This window comes from Schistocerca nitens, chromosome 3 (assembly GCF_023898315.1).
Source record: "Schistocerca nitens isolate TAMUIC-IGC-003100 chromosome 3, iqSchNite1.1, whole genome shotgun sequence".
Lineage (NCBI taxonomy): Eukaryota > Metazoa > Arthropoda > Insecta > Orthoptera > Acrididae > Schistocerca > Schistocerca nitens.
Window position 1 is genome coordinate 376,702,987 of NC_064616.1, and position 25,990 is coordinate 376,728,976.

General features: G+C 42.9%; 1 protein-coding gene across 1 annotated transcript in view; it reads right to left on the reverse strand.

The window, feature by feature from the left end:
* LOC126249238 (uncharacterized) overlaps window positions 1-25,990 on the reverse strand; it is a 72,343-nt gene that overhangs the window by 12,666 nt on the left and 33,687 nt on the right. The gene's annotated exons all lie outside the window — the stretch shown is intronic.

A 25,990-nucleotide genomic window follows, 5' to 3' on the forward strand; every position in this document is an offset into this window, starting at 1 on the left:
AACCACTACACGAAGCTGGTCATTCTCGGTGCGTAACAGCAAAACTCCGTGCGAAACATACAACAGATGACGTTGCGGATAATAGCGACGAACCACAGGATCCGATATGTCCTTTGCCTTGGACGGCCAACCACGTTGAACAAAACGTAATAGTAAACTCAGATGAGGATCCGTAGCTGTCTCACGTGCCACCTGACGATAATCAATCGGAAAATCCCGGAGGGATTGATGCTCATCGGCGTCAATCTGATGGCAAGAGTCGTCAGAGGAATCGAAGACCTCATCCGCAGCAATCGGCAATCGAGAAAGCGCGTCAGCGTTTGCATGCTGAGCTGTAGGGCGATACAGTATCTCATACTGGTATTGTGATAACAAAAGAGCCCAACGTTGTAGTCTCTGAGCTGTCCGCTGAGGAATTGGTTTAGATGGATGAAACAGTGACGTCAGGGGCTTGTGATCTGTTACTAAATAGAATGGTCTACCATAGAGGTAGTGATGGAATTTTGTGACACCGAACACAATAGCCAACGCTTCCTTGTCCAATTGGCTATAATTACACTGAGCTTTGTTTAGCAATTTAGATGCGAACGCAATAGGACGTTCGGTGTTACCGACTCGGTGAGACAACACAGCACCGAGACCGAAAGAAGAAGCATCACAAGCTAACACCAGAGGCTTGTTAGGGTCGTAATGGACCAGACAACGATCATTCAATAAAGCCTCTTTTAGCTGCTGAAAGGCTGATTGGCAATCAGCTGACCACACAAACGGAACATTCTTACGGCGGAGACGATGCAACGGTGCAGCAATCTGTGATGCATTAGGTATAAACTTAATATAATATGTCAATTTGCCAAGAACTGCTTGCAATTCATGCAGATTGCGAGGGGCGGGCAAATCACGAATAGCTGCTAAATGTGACTGGGAGGGATGAATGCCTTGAGCATTAATAACATGTCCCAGATACTCCAACTCCGTAAGGAAAAATGAACATTTATCGATGTTGCAACGTAGGCCTGCCTGAGACAACACTGTAAACAAACACTCCAAATTACGGAAATGTTCAGCAGGCGTCCGACCGAACACAACAATATCATCTAAATAGTTGCAACACGATGGCACATTAGCCAAAAGTTGTGACAAAAAACGCTGAAAAACAGCTGGAGCTGACGCACAACCAAAAGGCAAACGCAGAAAACGGAACAACCCCAACGACGTGTTTATGACAAAATACTGTTGTGATTGCTCGTCGAGGGGCAATTGCAAATATGCTTCACGGAGATCAATTTTGGAAAAGAAACGAGCTTCCCCTAACTTATCCATCAGCTCGTCCGGTCTAGGTAAAGGAATAGAATCAATGACAGTCTGAGGATTAACTGTCGACTTAAAATCAGCACACAAACGTAACTTGCCAGACGGTTTCTTTATAATAACTAAGGGAGAAGCCCACTGGCTCGCTGAAACGGGTTGAATAACACCGTCGTTTTGCCAATGACGAAGTTCATTTTCTACAGGTGCCCGGAGGGCGTGAGGCACTGGACGAGCACGAAAAAATCGAGGCTGAGCATTATCTTTTAACGTAATATGAGCGGCAAAGTTCGCAGCACAACCGAGTTCGTCTTTAAATATGTCACTGTATCGTTTACACAAATCGGTTATGCTGTCTTGAGGGACAACAACAGAATTAAGTTGCAACACATTGTCTTGGATAGACAGGCCAAACAAGTCAAAACAGTCTAATCCGAAAATGTTTACACTGTCTGTAGCGCGGAGCACTGTGAATGAAACTGTTTTTGTGTTGCCCCGGAATGTGGCTGGCACGCTACATACACCTAACACACGAATGTGTTCGCCACTATAAGTAGCCAAAGAATGTTTTGCCGCTGAAAGTTTAGGGCGGTCGATAGCCGCATACGTAGCACTATTTATGAGAGTCACAGACGCACCAGTGTCTAATTGAAAATTGAAGGTCTTATCCTGGATGCGTAGCTTCACAAATAGTTTATTACACTGTCTCTGGATCGGAGCAGTGGAGGCGGAAGACACAAAATCAGCGCGTTTAGCGCGTGTTCACTGCTTACGACAACTCGTGGGTTGGGCGGGTGGAACAACAACTCCCGCTTCACTTGCAGTCTGTACATTACGTGTTACAGCGTTTGAATTACGCTTGGGTCGCATAGCAGAGGGCCGGGTGGGTGGCTTATTGCGAACAAGTTTATTACCCACACGAACCGTGGAAGAGTCTTGAAACGCGACCTTCTGGGCGGGCTGGCTTTGAAGAACATGAATATCCATGGGCTGGGCAGCACTAGAATTGTTCTTGCGTTTACGCAAACAAACAGTCTGGATGTGTCCTTTCCTTTGACAAAAGTGACAAACCGCGTTTCTTAACGGGCAACGTTCACGAGGATGAGCAAGAACACACTTAGGGCAAGACTTAACTCTATCATTTTGCACACGCGGCTGACGAATGTGTTTAACATGACGCGGCCGGCTAGTGTTTACAGTCTGACTCCGCCGGTGGGGCCGCGGGCGTGACATAACTTGCTTAGCACAGGCAATTTGAGAAATACATGGCTGATCTAACTCACACTCAGCATAGTCAAAAGTATCTTGGGCTTCAATAATGTTCATCACAGTCTCTAATGACGGGTCAGGCAACTTTAAGATAGCAGCACGAATACGAGAGTCTGCAATGTTTTGAGTAATAGCGTCGCGTAACATGACATCACTGTAGGAAGCTCCACACACACAATTAAATCGGCACTGACGGGTGAGGCCCCGTAAATCTGTTAACCACTGTTTATTAGATTGATGTGGCAGTTTCTTTAATCTGAAGAACTTGAATCTGGCCGCTGCCACATGAACTCGCGACTCGAAATACTCAGCAAGCTTGGTAACAACAACGTCATAGTCTAAAGCTTCTGGCTTGGATTCCGGGAACAACTTACAAAGTAGTCTATAGACTTCCACGCCTGCAGTGGAAATTAAATAAAGCAGCCGCTCATTACCTGTGATTTTGTAGACTGACATGTGCGCCTGCAACTGCGCGAAATATTCTTGCCATTCTTCTCGTGATGCCTCAAAAGCACGAAAAGGCGGTGCTGCCTGTGCTTGTTCCTTGTGTGGTGGTGGATTAGCCGCTTGTTTGACGATTGCGTCCACCAGACTTTGTATTTGCCGACTCTGTAACAAGATCAACTGTTGTAATTCGGCAGACATAGTGAACACAAATTAAACCAGCCCCCAAAATTCTATCTCAAGAAACAAGTTGAGCCAGCCCTGCACACGAGTTCGGAAGTCCTCGTCGCCAGTTTTGTGACGGCCTTCGTAGCGACAACACTTCGCTGTAGAAACGGCCTACGAAGTCACCGCCACACTTTTAATAGCGGGCCGACCGGTCCGCTGGAACAGTGAACAGAAAGATGAAAACCCAAACACTCGGATTAAATGAAAGTCGGTACTTTTCTTTATTAACGACGATACAGAACACAGTGGTGAACATGGTCTACAGAAATCCGTCTAGTTCGAGTCGGAGCGGCTTGGTCAGCGTCGGCTGACGACAAACAACAACTCTGCTGCGATGAACACACAACTGACTAGCAAGTACACAATTCGGTGGCGAGTATACAACTGAGCGGCGAATACAGAACTGTCCTAGCGCTCGCGACTCCAGCGCTTAAGAAGCCAGAAGCCAGCGGTGGCGCGCGCAGACTTGCGGCGATTTCCTGTATCGCTGGCGCTGCTTATGCGGACGGCGTCCGGACTTTGATGCTGCCAACCTTTTTGGCAGCGGGCTCGGTTGGCATTACTGGCTAGGATATAACAGACTTCATGCTGCCATTTGTACTATTCGAATGGTATCTGAAGTGAGTGATCGTTCGACACGAAAATTAGTCTATTTTCCTTATTTTTAGTCGCTTCTGTAGTATGGTATTATATTTCGGGGTAACTCTTCCCATTAAAAGGATAATTTTGGCTCAGAAAAGGGCAGATCAGGCAACAAGTGGCATTAAGTTCTGGAACCTCTTGTGGACCCCTGCTCACGAGTCTGGGTATTTTCACATTTGTCTCTCAATATATGTATTCCTTACTGTCATTTCTTGTTAATAATATTAGTTCATTTCCAAGAATAAGCAGCTTTCACTCAGTTAATACTCTATAGAAATCAAATCTGAATTTGGATCGGACTTCCTTAACTGTTGTGCATAAAGGTGTGCAGTACACTGATGCATCCATTAACGATAAGCTAGCACTCGAATTCAAAAATCCTAGCATTAGTCCACGCGCTTTCAAATCGAAATTGAAGAGTTTCCTCATGGGTCATTCCTTCTATTCTGTCCAGGAGTTCCTTGAAAAAATTAGCTGATTCTTGTTATATTGTTGATTTCGTTTACTTAAACTTATGGCTCTTCAGTTTTCGGGTTCATAAACATTTTATTTTTATCTATTGTTACTTTTATATTGTAATTTAATGTACTGACACGTTCCATGACCTTGGAGATTTGCTGCTCAATTTGATCCTACGGAACTTTTCGCGTAAATAAAAACAAAATAAAAATAAAAATATGAGCTAGGTCTGATTCCATAGATTATTGATAAATTAATGTTTTCATCTCCTCTAGAGGGCATGTTTGTATGTGGAAGCAAATTAATACTCATGAGTGATTATACATTGTTAACCAATGTTGATTTCATGGAACAGACTTATGGATTGTAATATAAAAGTCAAAATAGCAGTGCACTGTAAAGTGGACCCAGGAGTCGAGGGCCACTTCTACACAGGACTGGGCTACAGCGGAGGGTCGTGACGAGAAGCAGGTTGAAGACGGCCTAGTAAAACAATATTAAAGAGTCAAGCACTTCATTTTAATTTATACACCGTGGTGCACAGCAGCTTAAAGATTACTTTGTGTAATGGAAACAGAATCTAGCACAACTGGATATTTAAGTTAATTTTATGATCACTCTCATTTCTAACAAGCGCAATCTGTTTCCGAAAATACGTAGATAAGCCACTTCGCACGCGAGCTATTTGGAATGAGCACACATGGTTCAATTCCTTAACCTGACATATTCCAATGTATAAATCTGAAACCTTAAGATGCATAGGAGTCACGTCGAACATAACATGATTTGCAGCCAGCTCCCTTGCAACCACCACACCCTCACTTACCTTCTGACCTGTAAGACATGCAAAGGATGGCAAATGCGTTCTGCTGACTGTAGTTCTTAAAACTCGTATGCTGACTGCATTAGGGCCTGAAGGCAAAGAAGGTGTAATGGTTCATACTACAGTTACAAGATTATAGTGTGTACACAACAACACGAAAGTAACACAACCCTTTAACACGAGTTTCTCACTGGCACATAAATGAGAATAAATATTAGGATCTTCAACTGACTTAGTAATTATTTATTCTAAAACATAAACACTGGTATAGGAATGCATAAAAAAGTCCTTGCATGAAAAACGTGTCATCCTGGGCCACCAAAAAGGAAATACTTGAAAAATTAAAAATTCTATATACACTGGAAATTTTTGGAAACATTTAACTAAATGAGAGGGTGAAGATTTCAACAAACTTATTATTCGGATGGAAAGATGAGAAACCTATTCTGTAACATGTGCCTCGAAGCTATCCACCACAATGAACAACGAAGTTACGTTTGAATATACATAAAAGCAAGTTAAAGATCTGGCTAAGCTGCAAACAATATTACACCACCATGCACGATGCGAGCTGAAATCTCATCTTATACATTTGTAACTCGTCTCCTGAGAATGACCAACAGAAAGCTGCTTCAGAGGAGGTCCTAGCAGAGCAGCAGCAGCAGCAGGAACCGCCGAAGGCATATCCAGACAAGACTAGAAGGCTTTGTATGGGTCAGACGACCTACACAAAGAGAAACACGCGGACGTCCTCGCTTCCCATTGGTTACCACCGCAACTTCCCAAAGCGTCTCACTTAAAATTTCCTTCCACAGACAGGCAAAGACTGTGATGCTTTCAGTAATCTATCGCTTGGCACAGAACGTCTTTGCAACGTGTTTGCGATCCAGAATTCTAGAAAGACAGACTAACTCTGAAAGTTGTCATTGTGACAAGCAATTTCCTCTTTACATTTGTGTGTCTTTCCACCATCCATGCTTTATAGACTTACTACGAACTACGCATTCGTCAATTACTGAAGCGTGTATGAAATTATTTTCCAATGCGATCCACATTTTGTGTGATTAACCTATCTTCGGTTCGTTATTAACGAATCTGTCCCACGCACCAGGCATTTCAATACAACACTAGGATCAACTGTTGTGTTATCTGCACTTGATGCTTTCGAACGCTGCCAACAACATATTCTCATGGCTTGCTAAAATAAAAGTCACAATATGAATAAAGAATTCCTGGGTGCAGAAGAGGTTAATGGAAATTTTAGGCTAATTTCCTGCCGATGAACCACCAGAGTAAAAAATTTCTGAACGACCTGAACTGCAGCCGACGTAGTGAAATTTTAGGCGTCTCCGTTAATCACTTGGCAGTACAGAGGCGTCGGTATATAAAACTGAGATCACCAGGGAGAATTGTTCCTAACTGTAATCGAACCAGACGTAAATTATTACCACGATACTCCAATTTTCAGGAGAATCGTTATTGATTTTAAACGCAAATTTCTTACAATAAGTGACACTTCAAACATGTTACCATTCTGATCAATATCAGTTGATGTACCACAGGCAGCTAATACAATTCATATAACACGTTCAGTGCGCCTAGTAAGGCACCCTCTCAGGATGTTGATGTTACCGCTTCCTTAGCCCTTTACCCCATTTTCCCCAAACCTTAACGATTATTCCAAATTCACCTCAATCAGCTGATCTCCTGGTGCAACCAAGGACTTCTCAAACTCAACGCCTCCAAAAACCAGGAAATAATTACAGGAAGACCCACGCCCGGCGTCCGCCTCAGTGACTTCTGCGCCATCATTTGTAACCATCCAATCCAAGTAACTAATAAGATGAAATGTGAAGGGTATTCATTAAGAAACTCAACACTTTTTTTTCCTGAAAGGAAGTTTATTTTGTTCAGGATTCCAATACACCATATTAAACTCCACTCCTTTGGTTACAGAACCTTAATTTTCAACGTAATCTGCGTTGTACGCGACAGCCTTACGCCAGCTTACTGGGAGGACATGCATGGCACCACTCTATTCGTCCAGGTCGAAGCCAACGTCTTGCTGCATCAATAACCTCCCTATCATTCACAGTTATGTAGCGAGATGTGTGATTGTGATCCGTCGTCCACAGTGGCCGGCGGAATTCATTATCCTAGCTAGCATATTTAATTGATAAACATTGCGAGCTCACTTATTAATGTATGGGGGAGCTATGTCATTGCAAATTTTAATATCTCGTACATTAATAACTGGTAAAACCTCCAGAATGCTGAATGCAGGCATGCAAACGTGCATGCATTGTGTTGTACAGCAACCGGATATCAGTTTGTGGGAGGGAGTTCCATGCCTGTTGCGCTATTTGCAGTCAAGGAGCATGGGATAACGAGTAGAGCGTTCCTGCTATCATACGATATCACACCCCTTACCATAACTCCTGGTGTAGGTGCAGTGTGTCTAGTAGAATGAATGTTACAGGGCATCTGTCTCGGAGATGTACTTCAAATAACCGATTTATAACAGTTCGTTGTGTCACTGTGATGCCAACTGCTGCTCAGATTGCTGTTGCAGACGCAGAACGATGAGCCAGAGCCATACGCCAAACACGATGGTATTCCCTCTCAGTAGTGCTACGTGGCCATCTAAAGCCCGACCCTACATTCTTGTGACCACCACTGCCAGCAATCATGTACAGTGGCTACATTCTTGCAAAGTCTTACTGCAATATCGCAGAAGGAACATCCAGTTTCTCGTAGCCGTGTTACACGACACCGTTCAAACTCAGTGAGGTGTGGATAATGGTGTCTTTATCGCGTTAAAGACGTTCTTGACTATCAGCAACTCACAACATCTAATCTCGAAGACATCTAACTCTCGTGATCGCTACAGCGTGTATTTAAAGCAAACCTGATTTACATCCTCATAGTGGCGCTCTAGCGCCATTCTCATGCGACTGTCCGAAATTTGAATACACACCATCTTTAAGATTTAGAAACACGCCAACCAACTTTCGTTTAAGTCACACAACTCCTTCTTGTTGCGACTTTGTTTCCCGCCACTGTGTATAATCATTTAACAACAACCATTCAGAACTTAACCATGCGGCACAGGATTTAGCGACACCTGAGGGACCACATTAGATGCCCTCACAAACGTGACCCTCCACTCCACAAAGAGGCCATTGCTCACTCTCTGGAGTTCACAAAGGTACATTTGAAGTTATCCTAGTGTCTTACGAGAATATGTAGTATAAGTGATATAATGCACAGGACATCTCTGCAACATGCATGTTTTTAGTATGGCTTGTAGTGTTCAAATGTTGGACAAATATTACGTCAATTTGTAAAAATGACACCACAGTGAGGTCCCAGGTCAAATGTGATAAGAAAGCTATGTTAGCCACTAAGTAACATAAATTATATTTTTCTACCATAATAATAATTCAGACTGTCGTTTTGGTTGTTTCTCCTATTAATTCTTGCCTGCTTACCATAGTATCTTAGGAAACAAGTGTACAGTTACAGGCTTGGTCAGGGTCGTTTCTGTAGATAGCCTCAGTCAGACCTAAATTGAAGTGTCAACTACGTACTTAGTGTGTTCTTTTTAACCACTTGTGTTTTTACTGTTTTAGGAGAATTTAGACTTGGAAATAGTATTGGGGTATTTCATTTGAGAGCCGGCCGCGGTGGTCTCGCGGTTCTAGGCGCGCAGTCCGGAACCGTGAGGCTGCTACGGTCGCAGGTTCGAATCCTGCCTCGGGCATGGATGTGTGTGATGTCCCTAGGTTAGTTAGGTTTAAGTAGTTCTAAGTTCTAGGGGACTAATGACCTGAGAAGTTGAGTCCCATAGTGCTCAGAGCCATTTGAACCATTTTTTTTTTTTTTTCATTTGAGACTCCATATTCAGGTTTTAGGCATCAGTTTTGAAAGATGCTGTAGACATGTCAATAACACTGTTACATTTGACATAAATAGGCTGTGTGTACGTGTGTTTGTGTGTGTGTGTGTGTGTGTGTGTGTGTGTATGTATGTGTGTGTGTGTGTGTGTGTGTGTGTGCTTTGGAATTTTTGATAAATAATGTATACAATTTGTATTTGGAAATATTTAATTCAGGGCTCCATTAAGCCAAGTGTGGTACAGACATCGTACTATGCTCCTTCACAAGTGCTGCTTCATGTGTAACTTGTAATTAGTGACAAGTTACTCCAGAATTGTAAATATTTTGTTCACATATTTTTGGCAAATAATCGATCACTTTTGAGCATGTCGCAAAATCCAGAGCATGCAGATACTGTTTACCATTGCCATAATTTACACAAAGGTCAGACCAATCGGCTGCTTTTGAACATGATGCCTAGTTGGTTTGTGACATGAGAAGGGCTACAAATCACAACTCCACTACTGTCATTATCTTGTTTTTTTTTTCTTTTTATTTCTTGCCATTTTAGATTTAGGAGAACTAGGTTTGATCCGCCATGTTGGATTTTTTAATTTTACACCAGCTTAAACTGAAGACAACTTGGCTAGTTCCGCTATGTTGGATATTTGAGTTTCCTGCCATAGCTATCTTGTACTCTGCTATCTTGGATTGTTGGACCTTTACAACTGTTTCAACTACACCATAATCAGCAGAGCAATACCAATTATAATGCCAATATGTTAAGTTTCCCTCAGTAATGCTCCAGGTGTAAATGCCATCTTTCTTCAATGGCGGACTAGCAGTCACCAAAGGCAGCAATGTACATATCAAAACTGATCCCCGTGTGTCCTATGGGCCCTACTCTCTTCTAAGCAAGGTGTAGCCGCTTGCCACGACCTGCAGCTGATAAATATTTACACTCCGTTGTGAAAGAACCGCATGGCAGAAAAACTTAACTTTTACCACAGCCATATAATAATGCTGGGAGGGAACCTCAATTTTGTAATTCCTTAGGTGAAATCCCACTCTAACATTATTTGGAGTAGCTTCCTGCACTGGTAACGGAGATGGCATTCAAAGAGGTTTGTGGGCAATTGTAGCTGTATACCGCCACCTAGATGTATGTCACAGAGACTTCAGATAATCACTTTGATAGATTCTACACACAAAGCGAACTCTTGCTGAACTTCTTTGATTGTGAAATGTGGTCAATCCATTTCCCACATGATAGCACTAGTGATGCCATGACTAATAACGAGATACATTTTTTTCCTTTCTTTTACTACCTTGTGCTCCATAGATTTCTTCCCGATGACGTAGAATATTTTTCTTTTGGTTATATACTGTAGAACATGAAGTGTGTGACTATGTTTGCTGTGCTATTTTCTGTACGAGTTCCTTATGTAAAGACTTGGATTTTGTTTCTAGTGGGTTTTCAAATAGTTTTACTAAATGTATTGTGTGAAACAGAATGCAATAGGCAAAAGTGTTGTAAGAACTGTAGAGCGAAAGAGATATCGATAGTTGTCGGGTCGAACAGTGACGCAGACAGTGGCAGATGGCGCGAAAGCATGGCGGTACGGAAGCAAGTACTGTGTGTAGCAATGGTGTGCGTTTCACGCGGTATTAATACCGGACGTTTTTGTGTTAGACCGGTTTGGAATTTGAATTTATGATGGATATTCTAAACGGACTTTGTATTACGCAAACGCGGTTGGTTTTTGCAGAACGATGCCTGTCGCAGTGATGATGACCTCATGAACAGACAGTATTGTCGTCGGTTTAGAAGTTAGCTGCATTACATAAACTGTGAATTTAATATTGCTCATTTTCTTGACTACGATACTGACGTGTGCTAAAACACTAACTGCCAATGTGGAAACTGTGGCCTGTGTTGCTACGTAAGTGACTGTTTTTGCAGAAACAGTGTTATTATGAACCGTGAATATTAACAGTAGATGGAGTGTGTAGCTTCGCAGTTGGCAAAGTGTAGGAACTGGAATGTTAATTTAAACATGATCTGGACTGTGCTAAACTATCGTCTGTGAAAGTTGCAGTTGGACTAATACGACCTTCACGTGCTACATGAGCAGTGGCTTGGTTCTGGCCTTCGACAAATGGATGCTACGCCACTTATTACCACCGCAAGCCGAAACAGGATGTAAGGAAAGAGGATATTTTAATGCCAAGGACATGACTGGATGAACTTATAGGATTCATATCAGCAACTTCAAGCATCTTCTACCACCGTCGACACACCATGCAGACCCAGAACAGGTAAGAATCCAAAACATTCCTCTCTTCGATAAACACAATTGTAACCAGTTTAATTGCTTTATGCTTTGTAATAGACTATCTCTTAATGTTTCTCTCTTTAAATGAAAGTAGTGTATTGTAAGAACTAATCACCTTTAGTTATTGTTAACCCCACCCCTAACAGTAGTTATTGCCATCATTTATTTGTTTTTGCTTTTCAGTGTATTTGTAGTCGTTGCATGTGTTGTATGTGTCTTTTGGAAGGGTATGTTTCGATGTGTATATACGGTAATTTAGACTGGAGAATTTGTGTGTTGCACTGCGAAGTGTGGCCAAATGTGTAAGTTGAGGCGTCTGCCATTGAAGTTATTTACACCGACCAATTACAAAGAAGTAGCTTATTCGCCATTGGTTCAAATTAGCGTATTGGAGGGAACTTTGAACCTGACAGTTGTCAAAGTACGCGATCTTTTTTTACATGCCACATAATGTCATATTCCCATTCGTTCATGTTTGGGTGCAAATTTATCTTGGTTGAACTGTTACTGGTATGCAAAATTATAGTACACTGTGCCATTATTTATCAAATTAGTTTCATTGTTTTACTGTTTTCCACTATTAAAGGATTCTATCAGGATTTTAACAGGATTGGGAAACTTCTCATATAGAGGTGTGCTTTTGAAGTTACCGGAAGTAAAGCGGGTTGGTGGGGTTTTCACAATATCAATTTACTTCATGTACTTTTTCTTTAAACATTTTCTGATTACAAATTCACGGTCATAGTAAATGTTCAGGGACCGTTTTCTTCACACACTCTTCAAATATTGGTGGAACCACTGTCTCGGGAAGTGTTTGGGGAATCGAGGACACTGGCACAGAAGTTTTAGCGTTATACTCCACAAAGATTTAGAAATCCAAGTCGGGAAAACCTAGCAATTGTCTTTAGGTGAACGCCCAAAATTTCAGCTTTGTATACTTCGGTGGACCCGTCACGCTAAATGTAAACTGACGAACTGTTTAACAAGCAACATAGTTAACAGAGCTGGATGGAATAAGGCGAAGAAAGAGTATTATTTTCTATCACTTCAGTGAGAATATTCAGAAACCATACGTTGTATTCCATATCTCGCCCTACTGGTAATAAACAAAGCAAGATCATGAGTGTTGTACGCCAAACCACTGCAGGTTTCGTAAGTGTTCAAAAATGGCTCTGAGCACTATGGGACTCAACTGCTGAGGTCATTAGTCCCCTAGAACTTAGAACTAATTAAACCTAACTAACCTAAGGACATCACAAACATCCATGCCCGAGGCAGGATTCGAACCTGCGACCGTAGCGGTCTTGCGGTTCCAGACTGCAGCGCCTTTAACCGCACGGCCACTTCGGCCGGCTTTCGTAAGTGTTATTAGGACTATCCTGACATCATGTACACTCCTGGAAATGGAAAAAAGAACACATTGACACCGGTGTGTCAGACCCACCATACTTGCTCCGGACACTGCGAGAGGGCTGTACAAGCAATGATCACACGCACGGCACAGCGGACACACCAGGAACCGCGGTGTTGGCCGTCGAATGGCGCTAGCTGCGCAGCATTTGTGCACCGCCGCCGTCAGTGTCAGCCAGTTTGCCGTGGAATACGGAGCTCAATCGCAGTCTTTAACACTGGTAGCATGCCGCGACAGCGTGGACGTGAACCGTATGTGCAGTTGACGGACTTTGAGCGAGGGCGTATAGTGGGCATGCGGGAGGCCGGGTGGACGTACCGCCGAACTGCTCAACACGTGGGGCGTGAGGTCTCCACAGTACATCGATGTTGTCGCCAGTGGTCGGCGGAAGGTGCACGTGCCCGTCGACCTGGGACCGGACCGCAGCGACGCACGGATGCACGCCAAGACCGTAGGATCCTACGCAGTGCCGTAGGGGACCGCACCGCCACTTCCCAGCAAATTAGGGACACTGTTGCTCCTGGGGTATCGGCGAGGACCATTCGCAACCGTCTCCATGAAGCTGGGCTACGGTCCCGCACACCGTTAGGCCGTCTTCCTCTCACGCCCTAACATCGTGCAGCCCGCCTCCAGTGGTGTCGCGACAGGCGTGAATGGAGGGACGAATGGAGACGTGTTGTCTTCAGCGATGAGAGTCGCTTCTGCCTTGGTGCCAATGATGGTCGTATGCGTGTTTGGCGCCGTGCAGGTGAGCGCCACAATCAGGACTGCATACGACCGAGGCACACAGGGCCAACACCCGGCATCATGGTGTGGGGAGCGATCTCCTACACTGGCCGTACACCACTCGTGATCGTCGAGGGGACACTGAATAGTGCACGGTACATCCAAACCGTCATCGAACCCATCGTTCTACCATTCCTAGACCGGCGAGGGAACTTGCTGTTCCAACAGGACAATGCACGTCCGCATGTATCCCGTGCCACCCAACGTGCTCTAGAAGGTGTAAATCAACTACCCTGGCCAGCAAGATCTCCGGATCTGTCCCCCATTGAGCATGTTTGGGACTGGATGAAGCGTCGTCTCACGCGGTCTGCACGTCCAGCACGAACGCTGGTCCAACTGGGGCGCCAGGTGGAAATGGCATGGCAAGCCGTTCCACAGGACTACATCCAGCATCTCTACGATCGTCTCCATGGGAGAATAGCAGCCTGCATTGCTGCGAAAGGTGGATATACACTGTACTAGTGCCGACATTGTGCATGCTCTGTTGCCTGTGTCTATGTGCCTTTGGTTCTGTCATTGTGATCATGTGATGTATCTGACCCCGGGAATGTGTCAATAAAGTTTCCCCTTCCTGGGACAATGAATTCACGGTGTTCTTATTTCAATTTCCAGGAGTGTATATCGACTCCTCCCTGTACCACATGTTCTCATAGTCATGGCGGGTCTTCTCTCACTTATACACCATCGTACCATACACCACGGCCATGAGAAAACAATACAGCAGCAGACAAATATAAAATCCTTTCTGTCTGAGTACTACACACTGATCCTGGTTCGGAAGGCCAATGGGATCTACAAAAAAAAGGGCAGAATTAGTTGCGTTCATGCAGCAGAATGGCATCTGGTTCTCTCTTGTGAGCGAAATACTACTCGAATCACACAGGCTGCTACACACATCAGGCTCTTACCGACCGACGAGGCGACAGGGAGGGAGGCGCCACAGCAGTCATGCACAAAGACATATGACACGCGAACTAAGAGCTCCCTGAACTCGAAAGCAAGAGACCACGGCCGTAAGGGCAAACTTGGAAATTTGTGGTAAGTTCTATGGGACCAAACTGCTGAGGTCATCGGTCCCTAGGTTTCCACTACTCAGTCTAACTTAAACTAACTTACGCTAAGGACAACACACACACCCATGCCCAAGAGAGGACTCGTAAGGGCAAGTTCATCGGCGGCTATACTGCACTGATATCACTGTACAACCACCAAACAACATCGTAACTTACGATATCAGTACAGTACTCAACATAGCACAGCGTGCAATCGTCGCTGGAGATCTTAACGTTAAACACCTGGATTACAACTCACGTATACTAAACTCCAACGGGTAAAATCTATACGAACATTCACTAGGCCGAGACTATGTCATTCAAGAGCCGAACGTACCAACACTCGTGTCCACACAGACATGATAGAAACCAAACGTGACAGACACATCCCTCATCAAGGGCATCACGAATACATTCAACATCGTAGTTGGAAAGGATCTGGCCTCCGAACACCTGCCAGTGAGACTGAACAAAGAAGAGATACTACAGAAGATTGAATCACACCACATACTAAGCTGCAAGCGCGTAAATTGGACACTGTTCAAGGAAAAGGTTCATAGTGGTATTCCAGTCGCACAAGAAATCACGTACACATGCCAAATTGATGTAGCGGTTGAAGCACTCACCACTGCTGTCCAAGACGCATTGACTGACGCCATTCAAATTCTCACATCACAACACCACTCAACGGCCCTGTCCCAGGAAATACTGGGCCTCATCTCGACTAGAAACCGTCTCACGAGATACTGGCACAGCACCAGGCGACCGTTGTACAAACTGCACGTTAACAGGCTCCAGAGTGTTATACGGGAGAAAAACAAACATTTAAACCACAGAATGGAAAAAATGAGCAATGTTTGATACTATTCGTTCTGGTGTTTGAAATCTACCACGACAATTCATCAAGAAGAAACAATACACGCTTACGCTACGAGGCCCAGATGGCCCAGCTTACTCGGCAGTGTGTGTCCTCAAGGAGTCCACAGACAAAGCGGTAGAATACTTGACACACATCACGAATGCCATCCTAAGACACGAACACTTCCCTGCTTTTTTGGAAGGCAGCCAAAGTCCTGATTTTCAGGAAGCCAGGGAAAGACCACTCCCTCGTACAAAATTAATGACCCATCAGCTAGCTGTGCCCTCTCAGAAAGACTGTCGAGAAGTTAACCATAAAACAACCGAGTAGGCACTCTACCACAAACAACACCCTGAGACCGGGGAAATTTGGCTTCAGGAATCACAACTATACAACACAACTCCTTTGCGTAGTTGAACATATAACAGACGGCTACAACACCAACAAAGCAACAGGGGCAGTGTTCCTAGACATCAAAAGGTTTCCGGTCGCCTATGACACAACGGCCTCATACACAAACGCAGCTGCACAAGTTTCCCCGACGGACTCATACAGCTCATACACTCATACCTCACCAACAGAAGTTTCAAAGCTGACGATTTGGACAAACAACCAACAAGACACGGTATACAAGCTGTGTTGCCCCAATAAAGCATCCTGGCGCCCCTCTAGTTTAATATATACATTAATGATCTCCCAACTACACAAAACACCATGGCTCCCATCTACACAGATGACACTCCATCATAGCGCAAGATTGGAAGCCACTGAACATCATCTTACGACTACAAACAAAACTGAACTGTCGAGCCATGGCTGGAGCGATGGAGTGTTAAGGTAAACATCAGTATGTGCGAAGCAGTTCTGTTCATCCATAGACCAAAGCAACTATGCAAAAATCAACACTGCAAAAGACAGCTCTATACACATGCCAAATACGTTTCCATCAGAAAGTTGGGTACCCCAGAGTCTGGTTAGACCAGAAACCAACCTGGGAGGACCATGTACAATACATTGACAAACCATGCGCACGCAAGCCTCAAACACCTGTGCCCAACCCTTTGGCGCTTGCCTTTGTGCTCATCCCCTCCCCCCCCCCCCACATCCCATCCACCCTCCCCCACTGCCCTTCAAACCGCTACCCTTGAACCGCTTTCGTCCACCTTCCAAAGGGGCACTTATTACTGGATAATTGTAACCAGACGCAGGGACGACATCGCAGACTCGCATCCTGTGAATTCCTCAATTAAAACTAGCAACAGCAGAGGTGACAGTAGTACTTCTGTGATAGTAACCATGTCAGTGCTGGCCTGGAGGGGCTCCAGTACACACTTTGTATGCCAAAGAAATAGCAGACCTCACAAGTTTCTAACCTTGAATCGATGCACTTCATCAATTCAGAAGGATCACTAACAAATAAAATTTTAATAAACGTTTTTGGAACAGCGATCAAAAAAATTTTTTAAAAATCTTTCTTTTTAAATTCATTCTTGATCGCACCACGTATGCTACAAGAACATAGATGATTGGTTTCGGTCATTTCACATGACCATCATCAGACCCATGGCGTCCTTCGAAGATGGTAGGTGGAGCACCCTTCTCTGCTGCTGTGATGTCAACCAGTTGACTAAGAATACATAAAATTAGAGAAAAAGTACCATGAAATCCGGGGAATTGAGGAGGGTTGTGCAGTACATGGTCCCTCAAAACCGAGGAGAGCTTAAAAATTATGCTGTGGCTGCATTCACTTTTAACCCTCCCCCTCTACACTACGTAGGTTTTCGTAACACGCACTCCAACAAAGGCGACATATGTATTACACAGAGACGTCATTTTAAACCAGGCAAGACATATGCATCTCGACCCATAAATGCGTTCACACAAATGCAGTCGAATATATACGTTTCCGAATGACTGATATGGGAAGTGTGATTGAGGATACATACGTTTCTGACTTAGAAAGATGCATAAAATCCAGGAATTTCCTAAGAGACGGAACCACAGTCTCCAGACATAGTTCTAGTTGGTTCATAAGCAGCTCGAGTGGTGGATACACACTGACGATGCCTACCTAGGATACTGGAATACTGTAGAGGGAAGTAGTTTTATCATTTTAAAATTTGTCACCGTAGTGAACGCGGTAAGCTACTTGCGGGTTGGTTGTATGTCTGATGTCGGGCACATATATCCTCCACTATAGTACTAAGAGCGTTGCATTCCGCACGACTAATACTTTGGGAACCGTATGTCTTTAACAATATAGCATTTTTAGGTCCAGAATCATCAGAATGTGCGTTTATGCTCGATTATCATTTCCCTCATGCCGGTACCTTCCTGGTGCTGACTTCGGACAGTGGAATAATGCTTGAGAATTGATTGCACGGTTGATTTACTTGAAATGTTTCGAACTTCATAGGTCTAGACCTCCATCATCTATAAAATACATGTTTCTTCTTCACCGTCTGTTGTATCAACGCAACAACCTCATGTCTGCCATACACCGATAAGTGGTGTGACCCTCCTCGAAATGCACGCTTCTGGGGAGATCTGCTTTTGGAAGGGTGCCATTGTTAAGATTAGTTTTGAAGGAAGGACTGGTCAAGGAAAATATGGGAGGGATTTGTCAATCTCCGACTTTATCCTACGAATGCGACAATAGTCTGCGGCGTCCATCCATACAGGGAAGGGGGCAAGTCGTAATCGTAAATTCTGCACTATGATCGATGCGCTGCAAATATGTTCATAACCTCTTTTCCATCGGAATCGGACGCTGTCTGGTGTACTTTGGGGTCTATGATGGAATGGATGTATGGGTGTACTATACAGTCATCTACCTGCATTTGTAGTCTAGTATATGGTACTTGCAAAGTAGTGGATGGCTGATTTAGCGATGATGCAGAAATTGGGAAGCATTCTGCTGTGTCATTTCCTGGTGTTGAAATTACGGAACTTCTGGTATACTTTGATGTATATCATCAAATGGATGTACTGCACAGTCATCTATCTGCATTCTTAATCTACGTAGTATATGGAACTTGCAAAGTAGTGGATGGGTGATTTAGTGATGATGCAGAATTTGGTAACTGTTCTACGGTGACACAGACTGTAGTTGAAATTACGTAACAACGGATAAAATTGATAAAATCGATCTTGCTATCAACTGCGGTGTGTATTTCAGTACATTGTTCCGTATCAACGCTCTCTTTCCCATCTCGTCTGTCCACTGTGTATGCTGACGATTACAACATAATGACTGACTCACACCACTCGACTGAGAAAGAGGGAGACCTGGAGGAACACTGGATATCTGCTACTGGTCGCTGTGGAGCATGGGATTAAATTTAGAGGTCATCACCTCCATACAGTTGCTTGGAAGCGTTCCTCAATGCTGCAGACTCGTCCTATTTCCATATGCTGTGGTACCCTCCACTTTCTTTTGCACCAATAAGATAACAGTACTTCTTTTTATTTGTACTACCTCACTTGTGTTGTGAGCAGCACCTTGTGGCGATATCCAGCACCGGTACAGTAATCATATATATGACATTAAAATGAGGGAGCAATGCTCTTCGAAAATGAACACCGAGACATTCGCTACCCTGTCGCTGGGGAAGATCAGATTAACTGTACAGGTCATCACCTGCAGATAGCTGGAAGCGCTATACAATACCACAAACTCCTCCAGTTTGCACAGGATGCGACGTCTTTCACATTTTTGTCAATGCCTTTGTGTTTTATTTCTACCAACCTGTGTGTTGTAGTATCTGTATAGTTTACGCCGTACGATGTGCAGCTTTCTGTGAGAGCCAAAAGATCGAAACGTGTTATGCCGATTTAGCAGTAGCTGACACAGACCTCTGGGCTCATGGTAGGTAAGGCAAAGTGTATGGCGGTGTACACTGATTGGATGTGTTACAACCAAAAAAGCAATGTATTTAACTGCTTATGAAGGAACAACACAGGAAACATCTCGTGTGATTGATAGTCTGTTGAATATGGTCTTCCTCCAGACAGACGACAAAACTTGGTGCAGTTCTGTACAAACTGCTTCGAGCACTGGCCTCCAGCTCCAATGGAGTGATACGTGTATGTGGAGTATACTTGATGACAACACGCAGACGGTAATTGTTTTTCGATAAATCGGAAAAGAGAGACACAAAAAACTACACCGATTTTGCTCATAAAACTAATAGAAATCGACTGTATATATTCTCATGGAATCATGACGGACTTTATTACTATCGTCACGATTGCTTGATTAAAAAATAGGTGTTACCGCACGTCGTGTGTGATTTCATACTTCATGACTTCTAATTGTAAAGTAGACACTACTTGAATTATGTCTCATTGGGGAATCTAGAAGTGACAGCGTTCTTTTTCTGAGATGTGATTATATTACGTGAAACAGGTTTTGATGATCAAATTGCTTACAAAACTTCTGACACTCCACTCATTTTCACGTTCTTCAGACATCGGCCAAAACACCCTGTAAGGAAGTGAGCATCACTAGAATAATTTTTTTTTGGGTTAGGAGTGGACCCTTATTCTATGACAGAGCACATTCGTGTTTAGCTGTACACAATTTGTTTTATTTCTGTAAGACTATCAAGGAAACACACGGGTTTATATAGATTGTGACATGAAAATTACAGAACAGTTGTCAAGATAACGTATTACGTACTGATTAGCAGAAATAACAATGAAGTCAACAACATCACATTTAAATAGAATGTTCTCTACAAGATATTTCTTACTTGTAGACAGTAAAGTACTGTCTGAGTTGATCAATATTACGGCAGATCATCCGATTCCGGTACTATTTAGGATGACAATCAAGTCTGTGGAGGATGGTTAGTTTTTGTGACAAGATGAGCGAAAGATTACTCAAGGCTGTTCAGGATCACAGTGGATGCAAGCTGGTGATCCAAACAGTTTTGCGCCTCTGCCAGCAGCATTTACCTTCAGCTGCAACTTGCTGTCGGCTGCATGGCTGCTCTCGCCGTCTGAAAATCCTATAAAAAACTAATCAAAATCTTTGCTGGTTTTATCAGCTGAAAATGTCCGATGTTCCTTTTCATGAGAGAAAACATGCATTCATCCCTAGTCTGGAAAATATGGCGATATACATGTGCATAGGTGGACCAGCATGTTTGTATCCATGCTCTCTCAGTTCTCCCAAGAACAATTAACTACGTGGCAGTTTCGTTTCTCCGCTATCGGAGCTCAACGACTCTTTAGCTAATTTCTAGCTGAATGTCAGCCAAAGTGAATGCAGTGTTCACACAAAAATTTCTCTTTTGACGTCGTACAGAGCGTGATGTGCCCTGTTCTACACTTAACGCTGGTTCAGAGGAGACTCCCCAAAGTTTTCGGTATTGTGTCTTTCTTAACAAACTGTTCCCCACCTGTGTCCTTTCGTGCTTCACGTCACGCCTTTTTCAGACCAATGGGAGCGTTCCTTTAATCTTGTAGGAACTACCCCTGTTAATCGCAAAGGGCCTACCTTTAAACTCCTTCGAAATATTGCCACTTTTACTCCTTCCGAGTTTATTTCAGCCAATTCCCGCTCCTGACGTTTAAAAGTTTCACGCATACATTACGAGAGCTCCACAGGCCTTTCATATGATCGACTGCGTCTCTGGCTTGTTTGTATCCATCTGGAAATTTCCCAACACAGTTTTGTAAGGAATTTCTCCATCGCCTGCGGAGCCGGGCCCTACTGGCTCCCCTCGATGAATCACCCGGCTCGTTCGTTGTACATTTCGCCACGAGTCACCAACCCATCTTACAAGACTTTTGTTGTATGCGGCCCGTGACGGCGAAACCCGCGTCTGCCCCTAAAATAACGCGTTTTTCCAGCAGTTTTTTTCAGCTTTTGCTCATTGACATGCTCGGTTTGGGTTCGGTGTGTTAATACCGTCGAATCGAGTGTCATCCCTTAGCACTACATACTGTACATCTTGATAGGCAAATTTGCTCACTATCGCCAAAGTATGTCAGGTGACATATCCATCTACTCTTTACGACATAGAAAATGTCATTTAAGACGCAAAATTAACATTCATTCAAGCTGCCACCTTACATATCCGCCTCGCTTCGAGTTCAAGTTTGCGCTGGGTCCATCAACAGTTAAGAAATTCATTGAAGTCAGTGTTGAATTGTTCTCAACTGCTGAATGCAGCAATTGTTATATATTTATATTGACCAAGTCTCTATTTTAATATGGCACAGTCAACAGGTGTTCTTGCAGTCTCTTTTTTTTTCAGTGCAATTGATTTTTCTATATACTATTGATATGAGCACTAAAGTAAAGTTTTTCCAGAATTTAATATGTTTTATTAGTTTTCTAATTTAATACAATTGTTTAAGTAATATGAAGCCTTTCCATTCTATTCTATGGCTGTCTATATTTTAATTTGAAATTTAATGAAATTAGAGATTCACCATAAATTTGTACCACTTATAATTTCTTTTGTCATCAAGACTTATGTTAAATGATGACGGAGTGTACTGAAGTTGAGAAAACCATCATTTAAAATTATCATCTCCTTTTTCAATACTTATGTCTGATGCTCAACCTTAATTTCTATGTCTGTTAGTGGCTTCTATGGCAATTATAAAAAATTAAATGTTTTTAAACAATAACAAATTCTGTGAGTTCATAAATTTTTTTCAGGTTAATCTGATACTAGTGTGTCACAGACAGTCTTTCTTGATATATCTTCAATGTGGTTCATTGAAGTCGTCATCCTTATCTTCATGCGCCTCGACGTGTCTCCTCTGAGCATGGAACGGCGGTTGGCAGAGAGAAAGATTGCAGAAGGTTTGAGTGTATCGTGAATGCTTGGTTGCCTTCGTTCCATTCCGCATGTACCCCAGGTGAAATTACACTCGAGATCTTATATTCTTTGTCAATACTCAAATCTTCATACCAAACCATCGTTGGTTAATTCGTCACCTGTTTTCTATATGAATAGTCATCTCTCGGTGTGACATTTGAAAGTGTTGCAATTTGCCATAGGGAATATCGGGTATTTATAATCCTAGAGCAGTTAAAATAGATTTTTTTTGTTGGTAGGTAGATGCACTAATGGTCTTGTGTAGGAAAGGATTTAGAAAGGTTTGTTGATTTCTTCTGGTCCAGGTCTTCTTTCTTCCTAATCTTCTGCATTGAATCCTCTTTTCTTGTTGCATCTTGCAATCTTATCGTTTATTGTATCAGTCTAGTCTTCAGGATAGACAGGACAACCTTCCATCGTTCTCTTGCTTACTCCCATGAGTGTTCAGGGAATGTTCCGCAGTTGCTGGATTTCGTATGGTATGACGATTGTTTCAGCCATTCTGTATCTTGGGTTACAGAAATGGGCCTATTCTTCTTCCAGTGCATTCAAACATTTGTTCGTCCTTGATGTAGCATGTCCGCCTCCATTCCGGTTTGATGGACATCCTTCATATCTCCTTATGCTGCTATAAAGAGTTTGCGACAGAAGTGCTTTCGCTTCAGCAAAACTGTTGTTATGAAGATAGCATGTGACTTTCACATGAATAAGGATCGTGTCGTGGCACATGTTGACTGTATCCAGGATTCGCCGTAGATCCCCGTACTTTTTTCCTCAGAGGTGTTATCCTCTTGGACTGTTGCTTCCACAAAGGCATTTCCTTTCGTCATCTCGAAAGCTGCCGTACAAGACACCCCCACTCAGTGCTCCTTCCTCTCGTACCTAACCGCTCTACTCAGTTCTGCTATCGATCTGACCGCTATGATGACGCATCGTTCTTAATGACGTCGTGTATAATACAACACTGTGCACACTTTGTCCATCTTACATCCCCAAATTTCTATAATTTAGACGTCATTACTACCTTTTCTCACTTAAGCTACATTAAAATCTTTACAAACACTAAACTACTAAGAGACTTTACAAAATTCCGTATTCAAACTATAAATAAGATTCTCCTTATCATAGTCTTCATAACTTTACATCATTTATCCCATTTATCCCAGATCCGTATATATATACGATAATGGTTTTCTCATCTTCATCACGATGGATTTTTTTTTTTTTTTTTTTGGTCATCAGTCTACTGACTGGTTTGATGCGGCTCGCCACGAATTCCTTTCCTGTGCTAACCTCTTCATCTCAGAGTAGCACTTGCAACCAACGTCCTCAATTATTTGCTTGACGTATTCTAATCTCTGTCTTCCTCTACAGTTTTTGCCCTCTACACCTCCCTCTAGTACCATGGAAGTCATTCCCTCATGTCTTAGCAGATGTCCTATCATCCTGTCCCTTCACCTTATCAGTGTTTTCCACATATTCCTTTCCTCTCCGATTCTGCATAGAACCTCCTCATTCCTTACCTTATCAGTCCACCTAATTTTCAACATTCGTCTATAGCACCACATCTCAAATGCTTCGACTCTCTTCTGTTCCGGTTTTCCCACAGTCCATGTTTCACTACCATACAATGCTGTACTCCAGACGTACATCCTCAGAAATTTCTTCCTCAAATTAAGGCCGGTATTTGATATTAGTAGACTTCACTTGGCCAGAAATGCCTTTTTTGCCATAGCGAGTCTGCTTTTGATGTCCTCCTTGCTGTGTCCGTCATTGGGTATTTTACTGCCTAGGTAGCAGAATTCCTTGACTTCATTGACTTCGTGACCATCAATCCTGATGTTAAGTTTCTCGCTGTTCTCATTTCTACTACTTCTCATTACCTTCGTCTTTCTCCGATTTACTCTCAAACCATACTGTGTACTCATTAGACTGTTCATTCCGTTCAGCAGATCATTTAATTCTTCTTCACTTTCACTCAGGATAGCAATGTCATCAGCGAATCGTATCATTGATATCCTTTCACCTTGTATTTTAATTCCACTCCCGAACCTTTCTTTTATTTCCATCATTGCTTCCTCGATGTACAGATTGAAGAGTAGGGGCGAAAGGCTACAGCCTTGTCTTACACCCTTCTTAATACGAGCACTTCGTTCTTGATCGTCCACTCTTATTATTCCCTCTTGGTTGTTGTACATATTGTATATGACCCGTCTCTCCCTATAGCTTACCCCTACTTTTTTCAGAATCTCGAACAGCTTGCACCATTTTATATTGTCGAACGCTTTTTCCAGGTTGACAAATCCTATGAAAGTGTCTTGATTTTTCTTTAGTCTTGCTTCCATTATTAGCCGTAACGTCAGAATTGGCTCTCTCGTCCCTTTACTTTTCCTAAAGCCAAACTGATCGTCACCTAGCGCATTCTCAATTTTCTTTTCCATTATTCTGTATATTATTCTTGTAAGCAGCTTCGATGCATGAGCTGTTAAGCTGATTGTGCGATAATTCTCGCACTTGTCAGCTCTTGCCGTCTTCGGAATTGTGTGGATGATGCTTTTCCGAAAGTCAGATGGTATGTCGCCAGACTCATATATTCTACACACCAACGTGAATAGTTTTGTTGCCACTTCCCCCAATGATTTTAGAAATTCTGATGGAATGTTATCTACCCCTTCTGCCTTATTTGACCGTAAGTCCTCCAAAGCTCTTTTAAATTCCGATTCTAATACTGGATCCCCTATCTCTTCTAAATCGACTCCTGTTTCTTCTTCTATCACATCAGACAAATCTTCACCCTCATAGAGGCTTTCAATATATTCTTTCCACCTATCTGCTCTCTCCTCTGCATTTAACAGTGGAATTCCCGTTGCACTCTTAATGTTACCACCGTTACTTTTAATGTCACCAAAGGTTGTTTTGACTTTCCTGTATGCTGTGTCTGTCATGTCTTTTTCGATGTCTTGACATTTTTCCTGCAGCCATTTCGTCTTAGCTTCCCTGCAATTCCTATTTATTTCATTCCTCAGCGACTTGTATTTCTGTATTCCTGATTTTCCCGGAACATGTTTGTACTTCCTCCTTTCATCAATCAACTGAAGTATTTCTTCTGTTACCCATGGTTTCTTCGCAGCTACCTTCTTTGTACCTATGTTTTCCTTCCCAACTTCTGTGATGGCCCTTTTTAGAGATGTCCATTCCTCTTCAACTGTACTGCCTACTGCGCTATTCCTTATTGCTGTATCTATAGCGTTAGAGAACTTCAAATGTATCTCGTCATTCCTTAGTACTTCCGTATCCCACTTCTTTGCGTATTGATTCTTCCTGACTAATGTCTTGAACTTCAGCCTACTCTTCAACACTACTATATTGTGATCTGAGTCTATATCTGCTCCTGGGTACGCCTTACATTCCAGTATCTGATTTCGGAATCTCTGTCTGACCATGATGTAATCTAATTGAAATCTTCCCGTATTGCTCAGAGCCAATTTTACTAGATGTTGATGTTGTACTCTGGGCACTGCTGGGAATGTAATTATTTCCCAGAAAAGTTCCTGTCCTGAACCCGTCATCTAACTTGTGTATCACTATTGATGTTGCCAATAATGCATTATCCTCTTGGCATACCATTTCTCTGTCGGTTTCATATAAATGAACTA